Source organism: Pinus tabuliformis, chromosome 5_1, assembly GCF_031772625.1.
Source record: "Pinus tabuliformis cultivar Carrire ecotype Pingquan chromosome 5_1, CPIR1, whole genome shotgun sequence".
NCBI classification, from domain to species: Eukaryota; Viridiplantae; Streptophyta; class Pinopsida; order Pinales; family Pinaceae; genus Pinus; species Pinus tabuliformis.
In genome coordinates, this window is record NC_142305.1 from 203,113,971 (window position 1) to 203,139,497 (window position 25,527).

The window sequence follows — 25,527 nt, forward strand, 5'->3', positions numbered from 1 at the left end:
TGCAGGATCATCTAAAGAGTTTTGTTGACTGCCTCAACCTGTCCATTGGCCTGAGGATAATAAGGAGATGAATGTTCCTACCGGAAACCCAATTTAAGAGCCAATTCAGACATTAGTTGATTCTGGAAATGACTTCCATGGTCAGTGACAATCTCTCTTGGGATACCGAATCTTGAGATAATATGATTAAAAAGGAACAATGCTACCATTTCACTATCGTTTTTATAAGTGTGCATGGCCTCGGCCCACTTCTTAAAGTAGTCTACAGCCACGATAATGTACTTGTGATTCGCTGCTAAAGGCGGATTACAAGTTGTAAAATTAATACCCCACTTAGTAAAAGGACCAACAGTGACAATGGGAAAAAGAGGAGTTGGATGTGCACGCATTTTCTGAGTATAGATTTGACAGGGGTGACAGTGTTTGACCGCTTCGACACAATATTTGAAGAGTGAAGGCCAAAAATAGCTGGCACGCAAGATACGCTGAGCTGTAGCAAACCCTGATAGATGACCACCACAAGCTCCATTGTGGCAGTCATTGAGCACTGACTCTGCTTCCTCTAGGGTTAAATAGCACCGAAGGATTGAATCAACCCCTCGACGGTATAATGTATCACCAATGATAACATAATTCTTGGCTAGGTGATGTAATTTTCGGCGTTAATCCTTAGAGAAAGTAGAGGGAAACTTCGAAGTCTGGAGATAGACAATGATATCTCCATACCAAGGGTCGATTGAAGAGATGAGGAATAAATGTTCATCGGGAAAACTTTCCTCATAAATAGTATCCTCTCCACAAGGTAGCTCGGAAATTAGCTCGGCAAAAACCATGGATTTCTTAGACTTGGCGGAGAAGAACTCGAGATCAAATTCTTGTATAATGACTATCCATCAATTATATTTACCCCCAATCACTTGCCTACTGAGGACAATCTGAAATGGATTGACCATTGCTAAGACAAAAGTTTTGCATAGCAAGATATAATTATAGAGCCGTTGGACAGCATGGACAGTTGCCAAAGCCAACTTCTCAACTAGAGAATAGCGAAGTTCAGGACCTATCAAGCCTCAGCTCAAATAATAAATCACATGCTCCGTGAGACCATCACCTTCCTGAACGAGAACCATACCAATGGTTGATTCTGCTGCAGCGAGATATAAAAGGAAGTCTCTACCATAATCTGGTAGACTCAAAAGCGGGGCAGAGACTAATGCCTTTTTCAAAGCATCGAATGACCACTGCACAAAGTTGTCCCACACGAATGGAACTCCTAAAGTTGCCCCACATGAATGGAACTCCTTTGTGTAGCAAACACATAAACCCTTTAGTGATCTCGGCATAATTTGCTATAAACCGTCTTAAGAAATTAGCCTTCCCTTGAAGACTTTGAAGTTGTCGAATTGAGGACGGGGGAGGCAACTGGATTATTGCCTCAACCTTGAAGGGATCAACGCGAATCCCTTCATTTGACATGATGAACCCTAATAGCCAACCAGATGTAACTACAAAAACACACTTATTGGGATTCAACTGGATCTTATAGAAATGATATCGCTCAAAAACCAATCGAAGATGACTAGGATGATCAGTTCTCTTTCCAGAACGGGTAGCTAGATCGTCCAAGTATGCTTCGATGATATGTTTAATGTCGTGGAAAGCATATGACATGGCCCGCTGGAAAGTAGCTCCAACATTTTTGAGACCAAAAGGCATCTTTCTGTATGTGAAGGTACCCCAGGGACATAAAAAAGCTATCTTATGTTGATCTTCAGGACGGATAGAGATTTGATTATAACCAGAGAAACCATCCATGAAGGATAAAATCTCATTTCCCACACACTCATCAATAATCTGATCAATAAATGGTGTGGGGTAATTATCTTTGGGACAAGCTTTATTTAGGTCCCTAAAGTCAATGCATACTTGGATTTTTCCTTGCTTCTTATCCACCGGGACTAGATTCAAAACCTAATCGGTAAGAGGAACAGGGTATATAAAACCCACCTTGAGAAGCTTCTCTACTTCAACTTTAATGGTTGCTGCTTTCCTAGGATTAACCGGTCGAAGCCTTTGATGAACTGGTTTGGTTTTTTCATACGTCTTGATCTCATGTTGAACTATAGATGGATCAATTCTAGGCATTTCTTCATAAGACCAAGCGAATACATCTCGAAATTCCTTGAAAAGGTTGGTGTAAACTTGAATTTCTTCAGGGAAACATTCAACTCTGATGAAGAGATTCTTGATCACGTTAGGGTTACTAGAGATGCTTATAGATATTGTTTTTGAAATCACCGACATATTGCCTTTGGCATGAAAGTGTGCTGGAGACAAAGGATTTGATATCGTAAAAACATCACTAGTAAAGAGTTCGGAGAACCTAGATTCTACTTCCTGCAATGGAGGAAGAAAATATGAACGATGGTGTGTGTCTTCCCAAGGTCGATCTACACCCATCATTACTTCTAGGATTGCTTCTTTGGAAGGTAAAACTGTATCTAAGTAGTCCAAGGCAGAGGTAGAATCAAGGGTCTAGGCTAGGGCAACATCACCATCTAGCTCCTCCTCAGAAAAAGGAGTAGAGTGGTCGTCTGCAGAGTTAACGATAGACTGGTCTCTAAGCTCAGTTGTAGACATAGGGAATTCCATTCCATTAACTTGTCCTTCAGCTAATGTGGCCGTAGGTGAAGGCAAGGTCCAAGGGTCTGAAAAATAATGAGTTCATAAGAACTCTTTTCGATGAGACTCCTTAGATGATGAAATGACATTGATTCTAGTGATAGGAGAGGGAAGATCAAAGGTACCCATCAATGAAGAATACATCCCAACTCCTAGATTCTCAGTAGGCAGATGAGGGTTATCAACTAAAGGAATAGTAGAGTTAGATGTTGCTTGAGGATCGACTGAACAATAATCCAATTGATCAACCTTAACAATTTTCCCTTCATGAGGAAAGCAAATGACACGAAACAGAGTTGAAACAACAGTGTCCATTTCATATACCCAGTTCCTTCCTAAGAGGAGGTTGTAGTATAGGTTAGCATCAATGACTTCTACTTCAATATTAACGACCTTCCCCCCAACACATATGGGAAGGGCCAGGATAATCCCATGTGGCCTATGAGAATGTCCATCAAATGCAGTCACGAGTGTAGGTGAAGGAACAGCCGAAGGCGATCCAATATCCTTCTAGCATGACATTGACATGACGCACCTGGAAGCTCCTTCATCAATAACGGTATGAAAAATGTTAATTTTCCGGTATGTAGACTTTATTTGGAAAGCCATATGATGAGGGAGTCACTTTTTGACATTTAACATGTCAAAAGTGAGCACTAAAGAGTTAGTTGGATCAACTGCCCCAATCGCTGAAAGTAAAGCACTTCATTGAGCTAGACACGACTGGAGAACCTCTAAAGTAGACATGGCACATGGACTCTGAGCCAAATCCTCAAAAATGGAGTAATTCTATGCAGCCCTAGCATTAGGATTAATAGTTGCGCATTTAGTGGAACCTTTCGGTATCCGTGGTATAGTCTCGACAGGGGGTCACTCAATATTAAGGTTGGTATTTCCGGGAGTAGTTTTGTCCTTGGAAGTTTTTGCTTCACCCTAATCACATGATCAAGTGGCCACATGGACATTAGAACCCATCATGAAAACATTTGATGACATTTCCCCTTCCTGGTTGCCCCCTGTGGAGGTACCAAGGTTTGAACTTCCGCCAGCAAGAAGTTGCTACCCTTGGGGAAAAGGGTTGGTTAACAGAGCTTGAGAGCTAGAAGTCCCTTGCTGCCCTAACAAGCGCTGAGTGTCTTGAATCTTGGGGCAGAGATGAGTTAAATGGTCTCCACTGCATAACTTGCATGGAAACATGACTTTCTTTTTAGACTCATTTCTACCACCACCAGCATTATTGCCAGATTTATTTGTGTCAGTCTTCTCATCTTCACTCTTTTTCTTATGTCATCCTTTCTTCTTCCCATAATAATTTTGATTTCCTTTGGGGTTGGCAGATTGGATGGCATTAACTGAAGAGGGTTTGGAAGACGAAGGGTTAGACGATGTGACCTAGTTTTAGAAGCAGTTTCAAAAGACAACTGCTACAGTTGACTCAATAGGTTCACCTCATTTGTGTCTACCGATCCAATGATACCATCCACGTGGGGACCTAGCTTCGACTTGGCTATATCAACCTTAGTCCCGGGAGCATCAACTAAGATTTTTTGTAGAATCCCAGGCTGAGAATAAATCAACTCTAATTGCTGGGCTCTAAAAATAGCTTGCTCCTGAGAATAGACTCCAAACAGGGAGATATCCTTAGAGATTTCAAGTTGTAGAGATTTCAAAAACCATTCAAGACGGTATTCTGGAGGAATCTCATCTTTAATAAGCCTCTTTCTCCATCTCCATTCCTGAATGTGGTCAGAAATGTGAGTTGCCGTGTCCTGACAGAAATTGGCCAGAAGTTCAGTTCCAGCATCATAACGGATGGGAAAATGGAAATGATTTAAGAAAATATTAGCTAAGTCGATGGAAGATGTAAAGCTACCCCCTGGCAACTCCATATACTACTTGGCTGAATTACCAATCAAGGTGCGTTGAAAAAGTCTCAACCTAATCGAGTCATCAATAAGGGAGTTTGATGAGCACCACAGACAGAATGTGGTTACATGGTCACCCAAGTCTTCACCACCCTTTCCTCAAACTTTGGAATGTCTGAAGGGAGTTTGGTTGGGACCAGAGGCCAGGCCGGATTATATTTGATTGGATCATTTGTTAATTTCGTGAGATCAGGAAAATTCAATGTTTCCAGAAAAGGAAGCCTAGGAGGACCTTGGGGATTCCACCCAAACTAGGCAGAGTTCCCAGAGTTCTGAAAAGATTGTCCTAGATTTTGGAAAGCACCAGGCTGCCCGAAGTAACCTGCAAAACCAGCTAAACCAAAAGGCAGACCTTGTGATCCAGAAAAACTCGAAGTTTGACTAACTCTGGCCGAAAAACCTCCATAACCGGTGAAGCTCCCTCCTAAAGGATTATAAGGAGTCAATAACCCCTGATAAGGATTCCAAGAAGAAGCTAAGGGAGGAATACTTCAGAACGAACTAACTGTGGAGTACAGCCTATTCCCTTGTTGGCTGAAAAATGGATTCCCAATTCCCATGCCACTAACCACAAGGTTAGTCCAACCTTGAAAGGGATTACTGCTTTGTCTTGTGGCAGAAAAAGGCATAGATCCTATCATTGGGTTGGAATGTGGTATATGACTACTTCCAAAAGAAAAATCCTAAAATGAAGTTGATCCACCCATCATGGATGTGGAGGCAATAAATGGAATTGACGAATACCCTGTGAATGGGTGCCAAATGGGAAGAATCTAGTACTAAAATCATTGGCTTGGGAATTTCCACTCGTAGAAGGAATGGAGGTAGACCCAGCTAAAGATGTGCTAGCAAAAGACCCAAATAAAGATGCAAAGGGGATGGAGATAGTTCCTCCCCCTTGTACAGATGTTGGAGTCTGCATAGTTGTAGCACTTGTGGTAGAAGCCATGCTTCCAGTAGTAGCCATCGATGGTAAATGCGTAATATGACCTGGACTTGAGAGTCTATGCGTCGGAGACACAATGTATTGTAATACTTTTGGATAGCTAGAAGGTAAGGGAGAATTCTGAGCCGCTAATGACTCTTGAAATTCTTCTACTTCTATGTTATCTTCCGATTGAAAGAGAACTCGAGAAAGAACTAGAGTGTTCCTCTCTTGTTCCACAGAAGTACGAAGCCTATTTTGAACACTAATGTCCCTGTGAGGAGGATCAATCCCCTATGCGTCAGCTACCATGGGATGAAACCCACCGGCAGTATTATCTCTACGCCTTCTAGGAGAAGGCTCTAAACTTGGTGGTGAAAGACCACGAAGTCTTCAAGACCGTCTAGGTGATCGGTCAGCCACTTTGAATTTTCTATTAAGTTATAGCTAAAGACTGAAGAAAAAATGAAAGCTAAGCCAACTAAGAGCACAGAGCACACACTAAAAAAGTCTCTAAAAGATATCAGCCAGTCAAACAACTTTCGAGTATTTCCGCTCCGAGTGATGAGGACCGGACACCAAAATCCAAGAAAGTGAAGTAAAGCGCCTTCCGAAGATAGTCTGGGATAATTACGACCCAGTCCTACCAGCGAAGGTAACAGAGGAAGTTATGCTGACCTCCTAACAATAGCCTGTGCCTGTGCAAGCCCCCAAGCTTTGCAAGGGTGCCCTCCAGTAGTACCGTTGAGAGTGATACAACGTCGACCTTAGGTGCCACGAGATTCCCCTCTGCAGCCACCTATGTAGATCCCTATGAGTAGCAACTAAGGTTACCAACTCGTATCAGAAGCCAGGCGGAACAGTCTTGAGGTTAGATCCAACAAGTAGGAGAGGGGGTATCTCTCTTCCTTATCTTCAGAAACCCTCGTGCTTAACTCCCAGATCTGGAGCTTTCCTAGTCTCCCTAACGCTATTGGATTTTCACTCACTATTCAGACTCCTATGTTTGATAGTTTAGATGGCCTTGGAGAGTTTTCTCTCCACTCGCCTAATCCAAGGCCCTAAAATATCCTAAAACTTGTCTGTGTGTATAGCTTGACAATTATGGAAAGTTCTAGTATATTTTAATTAGCGCTTGCTTTTAAATGGGCTATTCTTAAGTCAAGGGATAAGAAGAAATGAAACTTGTGGTGTTTTGACGTAAAAGAAGTTAATAAAAAACAAACTATATGAAAATGCACTCGTTTTGTTCTTTGATGAAAGAAATTTCTACTAGGTTCAAAGGAACTTCAAAGAAAGCAACAAATTTTTCTTTTCTTTTCTTTTACTCAAGCTTCACACTCACAAAAGTTAACAAAAATATGGATGTCCTAAAAAGATGTGAAATTATCCTAATGCAATGAGTACATGCTGATGCAAGACTTAAGACTACTCTAAATCAAGAAATGAAAGTAACTTGTTTATCAATATGATTTTCCACTTAAAATGTTTAGATGGAATATGAGTTGCTAATGCTCATTTTCGTCTCTACCCTAAAAGCAAGTTTCAAGACAAACAAAAATGCACTTTCATTCACTAAAAGAAACTAAATCAAAACAAAGTTCAAGAAAGAAAAACCAAGTTTTTCAAGAAGTTATCTTCAAAAGAACAAACAAAAACATCTTTTCAAAAGTGCTCTCAACAAGATTGAAACTTTATGATTGAAAAATCGGCAACAAAACACTTTGCAAGCTGACAACACAAAATGGATGAAAACTCAACAAAAAAATGTGTTTCAATATGCTCTTAACAATCAAAAGTAGCAATAAGAGCTTGGCAAAAAATACGAAAAGATCAAAAAGACAATTTTCAAGAAAGTGTCAATCAACAACTTTCGGAAAGCAAGAAAGGTAGATGGTCACAAAAATGTAGTTTCAACAAGCAAACAAAAATGTCACGAAAACAAGATTTGACACAAAGATTGAGATCAATCTTCCTGCCCTGAGGAATCAAAGCAGCCAAGATTCCCAACAAGAAATCTTGTGTGCTTAAACAAAAATGATGACGCTTGCAAAAACAAATAAGACCAACACTTTCCACAAGCAGAGAGAATTTGAAATCAGATACTTGCTGTAAAACTAAAGACTGACATAGAAAAGTAACTGTTCAAGACTGAATCAAACTAGCAGACAGACCTTCAGAAACAAAAAGATTTGAAAAATCTTGAAAATTACAAGATATACGGGACTGTGTTAGTGTACAGTTGCATGTATACGTGACTCAACCTAAGGAAACATGCATATACATAGGATTACTTAAGGAAACATGCGTATACATGCTTCTGTAAATTGGAAAAACAGTGTATATAAAAGATTTCAAGAAAAAACAAAAAACACTTTGAAGAAACTGATCAAACTTACAATTCAAGTTCCTACAGGAATAGACTACACAGTAATAGCAAGCAAACAGACAGCTGAGCCCTGATTGGCTTGAATAAACCCAAACTAGGAACAACAATACTGTTGTCCCCAGCGCAGTCACCAATTCTGTTAAGGGATAAATTCCCCTATGGTCTTGGGTTGATACATTAGCAGATCAGATGTTATTTACAGAGAGAAACACACATTCCATATAGCCGTGATGCTAATATAAACAAACTATACGAAAAAGCGGTGCACCTGGGGGTCCTTCATTTGAGAAGATCCAGTTAGGGTCCAAACCCTCTTAGAGTTCCTTTTAGTCCTTCAACCTGCAAAACAAACAATTCCAGAAAGTATAGCAGCATATTGACCAAGCATCATAAAGAAATCATCTTCATAACATAAGGAAAGGTAGTTAGTTATACAATTAAAAACAACCATTCACATATGAATTATAACATTGACATCATGAACATGAAGAAGATTTATATCAGGAACAAGACAAGTTTTTCTTTTATTATAAATAACTAAAGTACAGAAAGGAATGATTTCACCTGATTCTTCCTTTCGTAGGCTCCAAACGGAACCATCCTCCAAATTCGTCCAGTCTCAAGCCTTCAATAAACTCCTTCCATGAATTACTCCATGATCTCTCAAGTAGTAGAAAGAAATCATCACACAAGGAAACAAGGGTTTCTTGTAAATGGGGGATGTGCTGGAAGCACAAGGATCTTCAGACCTGGTCAGGGAAAATCTCAGCAGAGTGATCTTTCTCTCTATTCTCTCCTCCTTTAGGCCTTCCCATTGAAACCTTTTACACTTCTCCCAAAGTAGTTTTTTAGTTGGGAATTCGTTGGGAACAGTTGGGCCACGGGCACTAATAGGTAATCAGGAGGTAAAACCCGTGATCTCCGACTGAAATTAAGGAGTTTTAATTTTTTTAAGTGTTTTAAGACATATACGCGGGTTGGGTATACACAAACCCACGTACACATGCATTTAGATCAGGGAAATGTCATGTAGAGGGAGTAAAACACTGTTTTTTGAATATTTGGACCAGGTCTGGAAGGAGGGGTTGCCCTAGGCCATGAGTGCAACATAAAAAACATCAAGAGTGAGGTTTGGAGCTGTAACAATGAGATGCTTTGAGGGATGAAAAAATTATAGAAAAGATCAGGAAGAGGTGAAGTATAAGGTCAAGCAAGATCAACACACAATAGAAAAATCATTCAAGGTGGGAGGCAAAGTATGGCTACAGCTGAATAAGGAGAGGTTGTAGGGCCCTGGTAAGAAAATCAAGGCTCTAAGGTATGGTACCTTTGAGATACTAGAAAAGGTGGGTGATGATGCCTATCAACTAAGTTTACCACCATATAGGTGCATTTGCTTAGTTGTAAATGTGGTGAATTTGAAACTCTCTGAGCCTTCCATGCTACATCAGGAAGAGGAATCGGTCCTACATTTTGTTGAGGATTTGGCACCAAATGCTAAGGAAAAGTTGATAGAGGATACAAATTTGCATAAGAGGTCCATAAATACAAGATAAGGGCAACAATACCTTTGGCAGATTGGCTTGAAGGGACAACTTCCAAGCAAACCTAAATTATACACCAAAGAGAAGGTGGAGGGAAAATTTCCTCACCTCATTCAGTAAATGATTTTGGGGAACGAAAGCCTCTCAAAATGGGTACATGTGGTCAGAAGTTTATCTTTATATTTTTTTCCTCCACCTCGATGCATTTGGAGTGGAAAAAGTGGAGGAATCAGTGCATGGGAACATTTTTACTAGTGGGACCCAATTTTGTGAAACGAAGTTTGAAACCTTCTGAGAGAATTTTGATGCATCAAACTAATTTTTAGGGACTAAAACATTGTAAATTAAGTATATCACGTTTAAACACTATTCTACACACTTAAATTATTTCGACGACGCGTGAATCACATCAATCGGAGTCCGTATGCAAAATTTATTCCACTAAGAAGTTGACCTTCCTGTTTTCACACATATAGTTTAGGAGGATGCAGTGTCAGCCCCTGTTATCATGGGAATGGGGCTTGTCATGTGTTTTTGATGCAAAATACTCTAGAAGTGTCTATTTTGTAAGTCTAGTTAATATTTTATGTAGTCAAAATTAACCACTAGTAGGCTATCGGGTTGTGTTATAACAGGGCCACTAGGGGAAGAGGCATTCCATTTTTTCAAGATCATTTTGTTCCATAGTTGAGAAAAGATAGCTAGGAGAGATAGGAGGTAGAGAAGAAAGAGATGATCTGTGTACTATAGCAGCCCACAGCCACAAACAATACTTCTTTATATCTGCAACCATATTTCTAGACAGAGAAAGTGAGTGAAGCGACCGCACCTTTGAGCTAGGTCTTCTCCTGAAATGGTTTCCCAAAGAGAATATCTTATGTTTTAAGTGTCCGTGAGATGATTTTATCGTTCTCTAATTTTCTTCTTGATTTACTTTTACATGCATGCACTAATTACAATTAATTTTATAGATATAGAAATTAAATAAATCTGTAATAGTGTAGAATCTCATATTTTTAATATATATTATCAGATTTGTGTTGATGAACTATCCATTGGAATATCCACAACAATTTATAGATCATAAACAAAGAAGTATCAAGTTTTTGTAATTGCTGAATAAATTTTGAAATTCAATATATGCTAAAGTCAACGTATTGTAATATTCTCAACAGAGTTAAAGCATAGAAACGTATCAGAATATTTTGAAATGCATATCTATGTATAAATGTAATATATTTTATAAGTTAGATTAGTTTAGAAACTCGTTTCACCTTTTTGTAACAACAAATTATTTAGATATTTTCTTAAATATTGTATGAAATAATTGTTTAAATAGAAAAAAATGGATTTGTAAACAAAGAAAAAACAAAAAATAGCATAGCGTAGTAAACAACATAGATCCAAAACAAAAAAAATAGTTCATTCAATTATGTTTATATACAAATCCATACCAGCATTTTCATTGGTATAAAATTTCATCTTGTTTTCGACTAAATTGCTAATCTTGTTTGCATGAGTATAGTTTATTTATTGATAATGTGAAGTTAGATCGCAGATGTCAAGTAAAATGAAAGAGCTAGTAGGATTCTTGATAATGCAATCAATGATCACTATGTGATTACTAAATTTCTTAACAAATTGTAAAAGAAGAAACATGTCAATGGATACATACAACTATGTTTTGATGGTCTATCATAAATGTGCCATGCATATTTAGGTTGATCAATATTTAGATAACATATTTTTTGTATGCACAGTATTGGTCATAGGAAATTTTCAATAGTGCAGATAATACTCTTTCAAGTTCGAAGCCCCTTTGAATACATTTTTTTTAGTCATGTCACTTGCATGTATGATGTAGCTTAAGCAATGAAAATAAAGAAAGCGGGAATCTTTCTCACAAGCAAATCCATAAAGAAAAGTCTTGTTCATAGTTCTAGTTGTTGTAATTGGAGTACTAAGTCTTCCATATACAGTTTTGAATTGGTTCATATATACACTAACCAATCTTAGGTATCCTTGAAAATAATGTAAAATTAGTATAGAAAACAAATTCTTAGTAAAATTAAATCAAATGTCTTTCTTTTTTTTTTTCTTTATCAATGTTTAGTTAAAGAATCTGATATAGCTTACCATGCATATTCCGCTTAGAGCAGAAAGCAAGTTTCTTAGAATGTTAGCTTTCTTCCTTGTGTTCATTGCACATATGAACATTGAATGTGAAGTATGTAAAACCCTTTCTTGTTTTTTAACCATATATTTAAGTAGGATCATAAAAAAATGTTTTGTTACAAATCTGTTTGAATTGAAACATATGATGAAACAAGTTTATCATGTAGTTGAATCTATTGCATATGAAAAATTTGTAAAAAAGTAAATAAAACTCATATAGTAGATGAAGAATAATTTGTTTCCCCAATATTGGAATATATAGACCTATGTACACGTAACATGTTTTTTATTTCATTGAAAAATGTTTTTTCTAGTGCGGGGTGGAAATAGGCACATGGAAAATATCTTCATAACAATAAAACTTTCAAATGAAATAAAGCTTATTATAGCCATGTCCTATTCTCCAATGTTTTCTTTGATTTCCATAACATATCTCATTCTTGTGTTTGTTACCAAAATTTTAATAGCTATGATTATGCCTACTTGAAATGCATCCTCATTACTGTTATAGACATTTTTGTGCCCTACAACTATAAGCATGAAATGTCCATAAACCAAGGGCTCCTAAGTCCCTAAAAGTGTTGTTCTAACCCCTAAAGGAACAAGGTCAACAGATTACAGCTTCTCCCAGAAGTTCTCCACCAGAAACTGCTCAGAATAAGTCAAAACAGGATCATTTCAGCTGCTCCACTAGCTAGGTGCGTTGCATTGCACCTAAATACACTGTGAGGGTGCGTTTCATTTCAAAAGTCCCTTCTATGGGGTGCGATGGGCGAGAAATGACAAATGGCAGTGTCATTCCGCGAGGTGGAGAGACAATGGAAGCTTCCAGAATCTTCTCCTGTGACACTTGCCTCACTGAATTCGACCAAGGATGAGTAAGAGGCCTTCAGTCTCCAAGTGGAAGCAAGAACTGACAGAGAGAAGAAACTAATCAAATCACAAGCTGACTCATCCTCCTTACAGATATCTATATATGGATCCCTCATCCCAGAGATCCGGAGGCTGGAATTTTGCATATTGTAAGGAATTGATGTTGGCTTTTTGAGACAAACATCAGAGTATTGGGTGATCTATGCTTTGTTTGAGGTGAAGAGGGGCTTCTTTGCTGGGAGGTTGATGCTGGGTCAGGAACCACCGGTTGTAACTCCTCCTGGATCTTTTCTTGTTTATCAATAAAAACTATTTGAGTTTTTCCTCCATGCTTTTGTATCATTGATGCTTGTTACATTTGTATGGTTAACTTAAATCTGATCCTAAGTTGTTTATGAATATAGATCCATGTCTTTGTATAGTGTTCTTCTTCTGTGATCTTACAAGTACTTTGTGAAGCTGGGCAAGTAAGGGAGCAGGTAGCTGGAGACTATCAAAGAAGAGAGGGATTGGATCAAAGGATTAGCGCAAGACACAGGTTGGTTCTTTCTATTCCTCTCTATCTATAGTTCATAAAGGAAATACAAAAGTAGTTTTTCTCTGTTTGTTTCTAAGGCAGCTGTCACACCTTAGTGGGATAGAGCAGTTCTAAATAGACACTTTTCCCTGTAACAAAATGGCGACTCCACTGGGGAGCTAATTAGTTTGTTTGTTTATCATTCTTTGTTTGTTTGTTTCATAAACTTATAAGTGGCATTCGAACTGCATTTGCCATAACAAATGCAAAGTAGACATCTGCTGCTTCAATCCATTCACTGGATCTGTTTATGATTTGAACAACTGATTCACAAACTATCTGATTGCCCTTGTGATAGCTCTTAGATCCTCCTTAGATCTACCCCTGATTGTTGAATTACTGATTGCTTTTACTCGGCCAAAAACCAAAGACTGAACTGCAAACTGTGACCCGGAACCCGGACAGAGTCTCGTTTCTGGCCCAGCGCAGGTACTGTTAAGAGATCCTGAATTTCAGCGCACTTCCCGAAAGGGCAACCTGCGTTGCATTTCAGATTCTCTGTGTTACAGGTGCGCTGATCAGACTAGCCCTGTGCAGCTGTGGTTCTTGTGCTTCATTCTTTCCAGTTCTATCTCTGAATTTTGCTGCCTGTGATCAGTATATGTCTGTTTGAAACCCCTTTTCCTTGCTGTTATTCCGCCTCCTTTGTACAAAAGAACTGTAGATGTTTTTGTGTGTTTGTTGAGTCATTTACAGTTCTCCTTAGCAGAAGTAGCGTAATCGTACTGTCGTCCTTTGATTTGAATCTATCGTAAGTGTCGATTTCAATCGTTGGAAAGAGTTTGATTGCTGTTGATGGTTGATTATCCTGTTACTATTGCTTTTGGTCTGGAATTGTGATTTTCTAGTGTCAAAAACAAGTATTCATTTCGAAATCGTAAGGTGTCATAATCGTCTCTATCTTTTGATTTCAAAAAGAAGCTTGTTTGTGTTTGTCGCTTGAAAACAAATTCAGATTTGTGCATCAACTTTCTTTTTAGCATCCATATACTAAGAAAGTCGAAAACAAATACATGCATGTGCATTTGCATATAGACAGTCTGTTTGGCTTGATTTAGGAAAGTGCATTTACGGTGTGCTCTTTGCTCTTTGTGAAAAGATTGTGTCTTTCTTTTCCCCTAGTAGCTAGGATTTTCATTGCGCAAAAGAGATAAAAGTTTGTTTATCATCTTTAGATTGCATTTTAGGAATTACATCTACATCTCGTGGTGAACCCAAAAGGAAAACTTCATAAGCAAGATCAACTTAAAATAAATTCAATGAATCTAACAACGCTTTGGAACTTAACGCACAACATTTAGAGGTCTAGGCTAGAGACGTATTCCGGCGTCGTAAAACCTGGTAACTGTTGTTCTCACTGATGGTTGGGTGATTCCTCCACTTTGAGATGATAAGTGCCAGTACGGACTTGTGCTCCCACGTACCGTCGAGTATATTTTGGGAGACCCCTATAGGCTTAAATCCTTTATCCATAGGAAGCCATGTCTGCCGCCCTATCGATCGCAATGTACTGAACACAGCATTCGGGAAGATTGACTGCCGTACCGTAAAAAGTATTCTGCAGTTTTGTGATTGGTTTGGTACTCCCTCTACCTAGACCTCCAGAGCAGTCCCTTTCGTTCCTTTTCAGACTCCTTAATGGAAAAGGTCCATCTGAGCACTTGTCACTTCAGGCTCATTAAAAATCGAAGGAGACTAGAGTCATCTTTTGTTTTTTCTCGACTCTTAAAAACTGAAAAAACAAGTTGTGTCAAAGCGTCTAAAATTCATTTAATTCGGAAACATACTTCCCCTTTATTTTAGTTGATCGAGTAATCCGCAATCGTGGAAGAAATTCAATTGAAACCCCGTCGTTCGCGGAGGCTTACGAGTCAATCGTCTTTGTCTCCGGAATCGAAACCAGTACGGACAAAGAGAACTCGTTTAACCGGTTCCAAATCTCCTATCAAAGTTAGAACAAGTGTTCCAACGACATCAGAGACTCCGGTTACTCCAAACATTTCTGGAATCCCTGCCTCTACAGAAGAAGTTCAACAGCCACAGAAGGACAGTGATACTGATCCTAGTCTGAGAATAAACACTTGTGTTACCGAACCAGTTCCATCTACAACCGGTTCGGAGAGTCTTACTCTTCAAACATCTGTCGCTGCCGATTTCACACCTTCTTCGGCACCAGAAATATTTTACGGACCTGACGGTCTTCCCCTTCCACCTGGTCTGATTGCAATAGAAGAAATTGTAGAAGATCCTCAAACAAGTACTCCAACGCACTTTGGAGTAGGGATCACTCTATATCCTTCTTCGTCAGAAGTTAGTCTACCACCAACGGAAGCTCCTGTAGAATCACTAGGTAATCTTTTGGATAGACTACAAATGTCTGAACAACCGTCAACATCTAGGACTGTGTCGTCTGACACAGCGACGACAGAACTCCCTGCTATCACTCCGACAATGTTCACCGGTATACCATCTGTCCTGACTAGCTCTCAGCCACTAGAAGGAGCCCACTCAGGGGCTATTTCGACAGTATGGTCCGTTCCTGTTTGTTCATCCGGAATAATATCCGGAAACTCTTATCTTGAGTCTCAACAAATTGATCCATTTGGAGGTCAATTTGGGCAGTCCGGCCCCCAAGGGCAAACAATTCCCTTGAGTTCTGGATTACCACCGTATGGGGGGCAGTATACCCTTTCATTACCCCCTCCAAGAGGATATCCATACGGGAGTTCACAACAACATTCAGGTTATACTGGAATTACCTCAAGTGGTTGGGTACCTATACTACCTCAACAACCAAGAGTTGTGTATTCAATGCAACAATGCATACCTATGTCGAATATCCCAACTACGCCAGCTATTGTGACGGTGTCGCAAGTTCAAACGCTTCCTATTGTATGCCAACCTCAGGTTTCTCAGGTTGTAATTCAACAGCCCCTTGACCCTGCGACTCAACCACAATCGCCGACTAGTGGAGCGACACAGGTCCAGACGGGTACAATTACCCCTCACCTTGGTCAAACGGTTAGTATCGGGCAACAACACATGGCTTCACAACCATGGCTGGTGCAATACCAACAACCGCAATTCCAACAAGTATACCAAGGTTCTGAGCAACAAATCTTTGCTAATAGTGGGCAGCCGTACATTCAAAACGGTCAAAATCAACCATTTTACAATGGTCATGTCCACCAACCTTACCAAACATACCAGCATCAGATGCATTATGCCGGTATGCAAAGACCAACTGCTCAGGCAATCCCATCTTATCCTGGGTATGCTTCACCTAACCTGAATCAACAGTTACCCTTTGTGGCAACTTTAGAGTTACCTGATTTAAATCGGTTAAAAAACGATCCAATTGCTTACGCCCCTTGGTGGCCAGCGATTCCGCATAAACTTCCATCAGATATTCCTAAATTTAATGGAAATCCGGGTGAAGATCCATCGAATCACGTGATGACCTTTCATCTATGGTGTTCATCAAACACCTTAAATGATGATTCGATAAGACTTCGCCTCTTTCAGAGGACATTAACGGGTCCAGCGGCAAAATGGTACATTGAATTGCCTAAAGCTTCATTCGACAACTTCAGTACCTTAGCCACAACCTTTTTAACCCATTTTCAGTTACCAATAAGGTACGAAACGGGAACAGAACTTCTTACCAACTTCAAACAGACAACGGCCACTCACATATCTGATCATATACATGAGTGGCGACGTCGTCGTAGGATGGTAAAAACGTACGTCCCCGATCAGCTCTTAGCTGAATGGTTTATCAAGTCATTACTGCCTTCCATCACGGAAGATGTGGCAAAGGGGGGAGTCATAACAGAAGAGCAAGTTATCGCTCGTAAGCAATATCTGGACTTGATTTACACTCAGTCCGGCACGCTCTACGATAAAATACCTGATGCCCCTAGACTGGAATTCTCAATTCCTCCTCCTCCTAAATCAAACAACGACTCTCATGCCGGTGATGGTGTGATTGGCACGACAGACATGAAATCAACAAAGGCTACATCTAAAAAGGCCCGTAAGATTTCAAGTCAAAATGCAAAAGACGAACTTCTTGCTTCGGAAGTAAATGCCGTATCGATAGATAAAGGCAAAGAAACCAAACAACCAGGGAGCAAGAAAAAAGGCAAAGGGAAGAAGAAGAAACAGGAGGAATCATCATCTGAAAAATCTTCTTCAAACCCTCCTGGAGATAGGAAACCAAAAAATCCATGCTTTATATGCGATGAGGATCATTGGACCGCGAATTGTCCACACAGAGCTGAGCTTAAGAAATTCTTTAAGAATTCGAAAACCTCAGCAGTGTTAACTGATCCATTTCCAAATCCAGGGACAAATCTGGTTGAAAGTGGAAATGCTTCCCTGTCTCAAGTGCTAATGTTGTCGGTCTCGAAACAGAAAAATGATGCTTTGATATCGACAAGGAACAAAGATTATGGGAATCCACAGCTGTCGAACAACAAGGATAAAGATCAACCAAGTAGTTTGACAACAACTTCAATAGAAGTTGTGCCACCCACCATTCCTGAATTGACGATAAAACCGCCAAAAGGAGTAGTACACAAGTCGACATTTAATCCCCGCACTAGAGCGGCACAACGTTATAACATAGTGGAAGATTTGGCCCAATCGCCATCCGCTATGTCAACTCTTGAAGTACTACAAAATTGCCCATCCCAAAGGCAGGCTTTATTATCGGCCATTGGTGGGATTGACCCAAAGGATTCCAATCTTGTATCCTTCGATCATAAAGGATACGATCCTCAATTACCAGCTCAACTAGCTTTCCTTGTTCGAGTGAAAGCCCTCAACAAAACTGTTCATCGAATGATTATTGATGAGGGAGCATCTACATGTATTATGTCGATGAGTTGCTGGAAAACTTTAGGATCTCCAACCTTGTCGCGATCTTTGACGACATTAAAAGCATTCAACGGAAGGACATATACCCCATATGGTATCCTAAGTAACTTGAAAATTGAACTAGGAGGAAAAACGGTAGAAATAGATGTTGAAGTCATTGATGGGAATCTTGATTACAACATCCTACTAGGAAGACCATGGATATATGCCATGGCAGCTGTTGTGTCGACCTATTTTAGAAAGATTTCATTTCCCTTTCAAGGAGGGATTACAATCGTCGATCAACAAAACTTCCTCCCCAATGGTTCTCAAGTTACTGGAAGCATTCCCATGATCCATGGAAGCCCCCATTCGCTTCAGAATATCGGAGTAGGCCTACTAAAAGATCCTATACTAATGGGAACTTTCGCTCTTCCACCTCCAATCAATCTGGCGGAAGTAGCGTCGATAGGAACCTGCAACATGATATCTTCTACAAAGATCTCAGAAAACGATATCGACATGGGTCATGCAATGGTTTTTCCCCCAAGCCCAACGGAAATATTGTAGCAATCAATGTTCCTAGCATGGGAGGCAAACCAAAATCAACGCTCATCAAGCATTTGGATAGATAGGTCTAGAGAATATGGTACCCCTTAAGATCCTTGGTCGCAAGTGCATGTCACCGACGAAGGAATTCTCCAATCAATGGTAATTGAAGGAGCACCATGGAATGATTCCCACCATCATTCTCTTCTTCCGGATTGTGGAGAAGATACTCAAAATGACCTTTATCATCCTTCAGTCTTTGATTTCCTATCAAATACTGTAAATACGGTGGATTCCGAGCGAAACTTGTCCAACATTGAAGAGACTATAGCCATAAATATCTCGACCAAAACAGATGTTGTAGAGAATATTTATGTGGGCAAATGTTGTTCTCCTTCAGAACTGGAAATATATAACGCTCTTTTTCGCGAATTCAGAGATGTCTTTGCTTGGTCATACAGTGAAATGCCAGACATTGACTCGAGTATCGTTGAACACGAAATTAAGATGTATCCAGATGTCAAACCAGTACGACAACGGCTAAGACAGGTGCACCCCAAGAAAGTCGCTGCCATTAAGGCAGAAGTTGAAAAACTTCTCCATGCTGGTTTCATCTACCCGGTTCCTCTAACCGATTGGGTATCGAATATTGTCCCTGTTATGAAAAAACAGGGGACAATTAGAGTGTGCGTCGATTATAGGGATGTAAATCAAGCTTGTCCAAAAGACAACTACCCTACACCCTTCATTGACCAGATAATTGATGAATGTGCCGGATGCGAAATCTTTTCATTCATGGATGGATTCTCGGGTATAATCAAATAAATATCCACCCACAGGACCAGTCAAAGACTGCATTTATTTGTCCGTGGGGCACATTCGCATATCGAAAATTACCCTTTGGTTTAAAGAACGCAGGGGCGACGTTTCAGAGGGCAATGAATTATGCCTTCCATGACATCAAAAACATCGTTCAACCGTACCTTGACGACCTTCCGGCTCATTCGCGAAAGCGGACTGATCATCCGCAGCATTTAAGAGCGATATTTCTACGTTGCCGACACTACAAGATACGACTCAATCCGCACAAATGTGTATTTTGCGTCAGTTTTGGTCGTTTACTTGGCTTTGTAGTCTCCAAGGACGGGATTTGTCTCGACCCATGTAAGGTCCAGGCAATCATAAATTTGCCTCCACCCTCGAATTTGCTTCAGATTCAGAAACTCCAAGGGAAAGCAAACTTTCTGAGGAGGTTCATTCCAAATTACGCCGAACTTGCTAAAGGTTATACACGTCTTTTGAAAAAGGAAGTACCCTTTGTCTAGGATCAGGTTGCGCAAGCTTCCTTTGATGCTTTAAAAGAATCCCTAATGAAAGCATCATTAATGTACGCTCCTGATTATCAAAAAGACTTTAACCTGTATCTGGCTGCACCAGATACAACCATCGCAATGGTTTTAGTTCAAGAAGTCGATGGAATTGAGCATCCTATATATTATTTAAGTAAAAACTTAAATGATACAGAAAGCAAATATTCTTACGTTGAAAAGCTAGTGCTTGCAGCTGTTCAAGCGATACAGTTGCTGGGGGGCAAATACTCAAAATGGATAGCAATCCTACAAGAGTTTGATCTGGAATTTGTAAAATCCAAATCAAAGAAAGCTCTAGTTTTCGCAGAATTATTGTGCGATCTCCCATCGTCGTCCAACGATGACACATCCGAAGAAACAATCGTGGACGAAAATTTGTTTCTGATATCTACAAGCAATGAGTGGTATAGGGATATAATCATTTATCTCCAAACCCAAAAATATAGGCCAAACACCTCCCACTCTGAACAAAAATGTATTCGATACCAAGCAAAAGACTACATGATCGTCGGTGATACACTTTACCGTCGTGGTATCGATACAGTTCTGAGGAGGTGCCTCACCCATGAAGAGGCCGAAAAAGTCCTGAATGACTGTCATTCAGGCGCGTGTGGGGGGCATCAATCCGGATATGCTACAGCGCAAAAAATCTTACGAGCAGGATACTTCTGGCCAACAATGTTCAAAGATTGCATAACCGCAGTCAGAAGTTGCCATGCTTGTCAAATTTTCGATAGCAAAACCAGAAGACCACCCGCACCTTTACAGCCAATAGTTGCTGTTGGGCCATTCGCCAAATGGGGCATCGATTTCATGACATGTAACGCCACCTCGACTGGGGGCATGGGTATATCATAGTCGCAGTTGACTATTTTACCAAATGGGCCGAGGCGATGCCTACATTAGATAATACTGGTGAAACAGCTGCCCTCTTCTTTTTCAATCATGTAGTCGCCAGATTCGGCGTACCACAGGCTATAGTCACAGATCATGGATCGCATTTTCGCAATCACATGATGGTCGAATTAGCTGCCAAACTAGGGTTGTCTCACGACAGCTCTACTCCATATTATCCGCAAGCCAACGAACAAGTTGAAGCAATCAAAAAGGTCCTGAAACGCATGCTGCAAAGGATGATCAGAGTTCACAAAAGAAGATGGCACCTAATCCTGTACTCAGCTTTGTGGGCTTACCGAACATCGGTAAGGAATGCAACCAGGTTCACACCCTTCCAACTGGTATATGGCCTGGAAGCAGTCTTACCAATCCAGTGTGAAATCTCGTCTCTCAAACTCGCAATTGATCTCCTCCCCGGAACTTCAGAAGAAGAGGCTCGTTTCTTGGAATTAATCCAATTGGATGAAACCCGTAGTGACGCCGCTTTGGCTAACGAAGCCCATAAGAAATGAGTCAAGGCGCAGTTCGACAAAAATGTCAAACCCCATGTCTTCTCAGAAGGTGACTTGGTCTTGCTTTACGACCAAGAATCCGATAAATTGGGAGCAGGTAAATTTAAGTCTTTATGGATGGGCCCCTATATTGTTAAACGAGTGTTAGCAAAAGGAGCCTACGAGTTAATGGATTATGACGGAATTCCGCTGGCGCAACCTCGTAATGGGTTGTACCTCAGGTGTTACTATGCGTAATGGTAACCTGTGTGCTTTTGTTATATTTTTGTTTTCGCTAAAATGTTTATTTTGGTCAAGTAATCCACTTTTTACATTTGTTGCAGATGTCAAACCTATTGGAGTCATGTGTTGGATATGCCGACGGAGTGAGTCGTAGTTCGTGGAACCTATCCTCCGCAGCCTGGGCCATTTTTGATCCAAGCGGCGAGTTAGTAAGTTTCAGAGGTGTATGTATTGGTCGATCAACGAATAACATCGCTGAATATAGCGCGTTGATAGAACTTCTCTCTGATGCCATCACACATGGTATACGCCGACTAATTGTCACGCTAGACTCACAACTCGTAATACTACAACTCAATGGTATCTATTCTGTTCGAAATCCAGCTATTTATTGCATGTTCCTAAGAGTTAAGATTTTGGAAAGACAATTTGATTCTATTCTATATCAACATATTTCCAGAAACTTAAACACATTAACTGACTCATTAGCAAATTATGTGTTAGATAGACATTTGCAACATTTATAAAAAGAAACATTCCATCAATGCTTGTATTTGGATCATGTAACTTAACCAAAATAAAACTCCGAAAATCAAAAATATATATAACTGTTTATGGTTTACACATAATGTTCTGTAACCAAGACAAAATCGGTCAAATGACCAAAAAACGCAAAGTGCTAGGGGGCACCCTAGTCTAATGATGCTCGTGATAGCAAGTCACAGCCTGTGCGATCATGCGCAAGAGACGATTCCATCGTCTTGGCACACCAGTAGTATGCCGCTGTAGCCTCAAGGGTAGCTCATCAGTCCTCACATCTGGAATACCAAGAGTGAGGCCCTCAACCTGCTCCTGTAATGCTGCGAGAGTCTCGGCCACGTCGAGGTCACGAAGGATAGCCCTTCCGACGGCCTCTCCTGCTGGGGCAGCAGCTGGTACTCTCAGGCGAACTGCTGGGCGAACAGGACCAACATCTGCATGAACACATGAGTTTGATTAAAGTCTTGATAGAGTAAAGCACAAGGACATTATAAGAAAAAACAATAAACAGGAATATGGTCAGAGATTTTACCAATGGCGCCCCACTGTTCACCATCCGGCAGTACCAAATCTGGATCACCCCGGAAATCCATACCAGCGTATGGATACTCAGAATAGACCATCTCCTGACAGTCGAACCACCCAAAGAAGGTATCAGAAAATGAAATCTGAGACTGGCCAGCATGCCTAGACATATCGTCAACCCATCTCTGCATACGTGGTTCAGTAGGAGAAGGTAAATCGAGTGCAATGTACTGCGGCTGCATCAGTGGTATCTTCTCCAAGGCAAAGGCAGTCAAAATAGAACCATACCCAAAGTTCTTCAACCTCCCGCTCTTTACCTTGGTCAACTGTTCTTTCATCACAAGAAGTACTGCATCACACCAGTTGAATACCTTCGGTTGGAGGCATTCCGAGGCATGCTGCATATAAGATTGGTTGGCGACATGAAGAGCCGCACCACTGGCCATCCTACCAAAAGTAAACAGAATAGTCCTAAGGGACCTGTCAGTAACATCACGGATGATGATCTTGCCATCTTTACTCGGCTGAGATCCTTCTCTGCAGTACCGACGAACATAATCTCTCACCGAGTCACCTCCTCGGGCCGAACCTGATAAAGAGATGGGGGCACCCCGCCTCGACAAACCGGTCAAGAAATAGATGTCTACCACAGTGAAGGGGATAGATTTGCCCCTGATCTGGAAAACCTGGTTGGTAGGATCCCAAGCATCAAGCAAATACTGCAGTAAGTTGATCTGTTGTCTCATGCTAGAAATGCGGAAAAACTTCAGCAAGCCACAGTTCCGCAGTGTGTTTACTGTAACTGGATCATGTAGGGCGAGCATGTCCTCTTCTTCATGCTCACGTTCTCGCCATGTAATGGTCATCTTGCTCCAAAGATCCCTAAGAAACAAACAAGAGAAGATTTAGATCCTGATTTTGGCAAGAAACAGGCAAAATTTCCATCAAAAATTGTGCACAGAATTCCTTCTCTGTGCCCATCGCACCTACAGCAGTACTCTGGGTGCGTTGCATGTCAGATGGCCTTCACAATGGCCAACATTCAACGCACCTTTCGATACACAGAGGGTGCGCTGAAGGCAGAACGAGTTTTTCAAACCCCAGGGGCTCAGAAAAACCAGGAATCAAGCTCAGAATGAAAAATGGAAACCATGAAATGAAAGAGCTCAGGTTTAGCTCCTACCTGGTCCAGACGGCGCCGAGAATCGTCCACAGAATCTCTCGAAATCAGCTGATGAAATCAAGGGGGAAAAGCACCTCCAAAGCTCCAACAAACCAAAGTTCAAATGAAATGGTAAAATGAGAGGTAAAAACACTTTTTCATTACTTTTTACGTAGTTCAAAGTAAAATATTAGTGTTCTAACTCGTTTTCAAGCATATATTGTTCATTTCTGACTAGTTTGATGAAGCAGTTGAAAATACTATACGATCTTTGAAAGAACTAAGCTATTTATGGTAAAATAAAAAAGGGACCATTTAATCGAGTAGTTTTAGCACATAGTTCAAGCTCGTTAAAAAATAAACATAAGACATGAGCAAATGTTTCTACCCGCGTTTAAGCTCGTTAAAAAATGAACTATTCCCTGGTAAATAACCATCGTGAATGTAGTACTTCAGCCATTAAAGCCTTGGTCGTGTTTGCACCATCACCTCCACATTTTCATTGGCCGATCATTCACCTCCATTTGATTGTTTACCCATTTTTAGGAACAGCTGCGAAGAGTGATTTCACTAGCCATCCTTGTGACACTGCCGTGATTGGAAAATTCCAAACCTTACCTGGAATCAACTGCTACCCGTTTTATCACTCGTTCCTCAAAAGACGAGTCTCCTTTAAGCTCTTTTCAACTGACTCGTAAAATATGAAAATATTGCCGAGTCCTTGGCCTTCCAGCTCATTAAAGGGATAGGAAGTGCTATCCCTCATCTAGATTTTAATCTTTTTTGGACCTGAGGGATTTTTACACAAAAAGATCGAGCGCTTGTTTTGTTCGGCTCGTTAAAACTATCAAAAATTCATCCCTTCTGTATTGTTTTATACTTTTTCGGACTTAAGGGATTAGATGACGAAAAAGGAATTTTGGAGTTACCTTTACGTTCCTTTTCAGACTCTCTAAAATTGAAAAGGACCGAGTTATCTTTGTCGTTAAACTCGTTAAAAAGATTAATAGCGACAAACTTGTCTTTAGACGAGAACGAGTTTCACTATCGCTAGGCTCGTTAAAACATAGCGATGGGTTTTCCCGAAGGACAAATTATAGAACAAGCATATGTTATCCTCCTCAAGCTTGACAAAAATAAAGAGGTACTGGTCAGCAATGACTGGGGAAAAATTGGGAAGAAAACTCAAAGAAACTTTGTTGGTAGCAAGTCGCTCTTGAACATGACACTTCCACTCCGTGTCCGAGTCAGGTTGGGTTGTTTCATTCACCGGTCACATCGCCATGGTCACGCCATACCATCCACATTTGGGGTTAATGCTACCAATCCATCACATCAGTGTCGCCGATATGTTCAAGAGAAGTCATCCAGAGAAGTCACCTGTGTCTCACCCACTACCATACATTATACTCCATTCTTTCATGACCGCCACCCTGAACATTATATCATCAGATCGTTTTCACCTCCATCAAAATCATTTGCTCCGTTCCGTGTCATTGATGTGGGATTCATTAATGCCCTCCTGTGATGGATCACTTCTTGTCGACATCAGCTCATTATCCAAGAAGTTGGTCTAGGAACACCCCATTCAGTACTTTGAAGCTTGCATGCCTCAATGGCAAGTTTCTCACGTCCGACGACAGGTTTACATCAATGACCTTCGACCGAAAGATTTTGCGTGGTGTTCGATGCCAAGTCCTTTATTCACACCACGTGAATTGTACTGCAGTACCTTGAGGATCATTATCATTATCAGTGATTCCTCTCGCGCTTGTTAACAGTTTACATCATTGACTGGTA